This window comes from Phoenix dactylifera, chromosome 9, assembly GCF_051530095.1.
Source record: "Phoenix dactylifera cultivar Ajwa chromosome 9, Ajwa_hap1_PhDact_Kaust_v1.1, whole genome shotgun sequence".
Classification (NCBI taxonomy): Eukaryota; Viridiplantae; Streptophyta; class Magnoliopsida; order Arecales; family Arecaceae; genus Phoenix; species Phoenix dactylifera.
This window is the reverse complement of record NC_143198.1, coordinates 1,104,732-1,106,763: the sequence shown is the minus strand read 5'-3', so window position 1 is coordinate 1,106,763 and position 2,032 is coordinate 1,104,732.

Below are 2,032 nucleotides of genomic sequence, written 5' to 3'. Positions count from 1 at the left end.
ACACTATCACTGGGGGCTTCCCCCGGCCCGAGAGGAACGTAGGGGGCTCGACTGAAGCGTCAGGGGCAGCCGTCGCAAAGAGGCAGAGGGTCGGTAATGTAATCACTTTTTGTGATGAAGATGTAAAGGGGGTTCAGTCCCCCCACGATGACGCCATGGTGATCTCCCTCACTATGGCAAACTATGATGTAAGGCGTGTTCTTGTGGATAGTGGAAGCTCAGCTGATATTTTGTTTTACAAGGCCTTCCAAAAGATGAGCTTGTCCAGACAATTGTTGCACAAAACATCCACCCCCCTTCGCTTCAGCTCAGGCGTGTTCTCGGACCATTCCCCGTCGCTTCAGCTCAGCGGAAATTTTTGATTGTTGCAAGCGACTACTTCACCAAGTGGGTGGAGGCAGAGCCACTGGCCACTATCACGGAGGCGCAAGTCCGGAAGTTCGTGAAGAAGAACATCATTGTCCGATTTGGGGTACCTCGGGTCCTCATCTCGGATAATGGTCGACAGTTCAACAACAAGCATTTCCGTGACTTCTGCGAGGAGTTCGGGATCGAGCATCGGTTCACATCTGTGTCGCATCCCCAAACCAACGGCGAGGCCGAAGTCACAAATCGGACAATCCTCCAAGGAATCAAAGTGCGAATCGGTCGGACGGGGCAAGCTTGGGTCGAAGAACTCGAGAATGTCCTTTGGACGTATCGGACCACTCATCGGGCCCCTACCGGGGAGACGCCTTTCAGCCTAACCTATGGCACGGAAGCCGTTGTCCCCGTGGAGCTCGGACTCCCCTCACCTCGGGTGGCCGCGCACCGACCCGAGGCCAATTCGGAGCAACTCCGAGGGAACCTGGATCTCTTGGAAGAAGCGAGGGAAATGGCGCAGGTTCGGATGGCGATGTATCAGCGGAGGGTGGCCCGATATTACAACTCCAAGGTCCGACCGAAGCTTTTCAGAATCGGAGATCTGGTGCTAAGGCGAGCTAAAGCATCTCAACCTGCGGAAGGTGGGAAGCTAGCGCCAAATTGGGAAGGCCCGTATAGGGTTCGCTGGGTAAACCGACCTGGCTCCTACCAGTTGGAGGCCCTAGATGGTCGAGAAATTCCAAGGAGCTGGAATTCCGCTAACCTGCGGATGTATTACCAGTAGAACGACAATGCCAGAAAGACAGTTCAAAAATGTATAACACTTTTCATTTCAATAATTTCTGGTTACAATGGCGTGCTCGTGTGATTACAAGGAATTTCCAGAGGGGAATTAGGGTGTAAAGAAAGTAAAGAAGAGGTGGAGACTCCGAGGAGCTGAAGATCTGGGATCCCGAAACCTCCATCCGAAGCGGCTGCAATCCCGCCGGAAGTGGGTGCTTCCAACCGGAGGCGCCATCGGCGTCTCACGAAAAAGACGAAGAGCCGGCGCGGATGAAAAAGAAGTGGACGAAGGAGAAGTCCACACTGCTCCTACCCAGAGGCGCCGTCCACGCCTCACGAAAAAGACGAGGAGCCGCCGCAGAAGAAGCTCCCGCTGCCTCCAGGGGAACGCCACCTCCAAGGGATATTCCGGTCCTCCCCAGTGTTAGGGGAGAGAAGGAATACAAGGGAGAAGAGCATATGGAGGCGCGGTCCCGGATCAAGCGTCTGGTGCGGAGCTCAATCGGGAGGCTGAACTTCAAGGAGGGGAGACGTGATCCCGGATGAAACGCCTAGAGCGGAGTTCCGCCGGGGAGAACCTCCTTGTTGATCCCAGATGAAACGGCTAGTTGGCGGAAGTCGCGAAGGGCGCGCCTCCCGTTCCTTCGATAGGGGTCTCTCAACCATGCGCCGGAGAGGAGACCCACGATCCATGGCAATCTGAACAGCTCCGGCTTGGCAGGCTCCATCGCACCTGCACCTATGTTTATAGCCAAACTGCGGCCCCCCGGTCGTTTCGATGCGGGTGGCTCCAATAAATGCGGGCGCATTGAATCCGGAGCCGATCCGGTTCTCGAGGCGTATCTTCCCGCGATTTCCTAAGCGTCATTCTCCTTAATCGCATTCT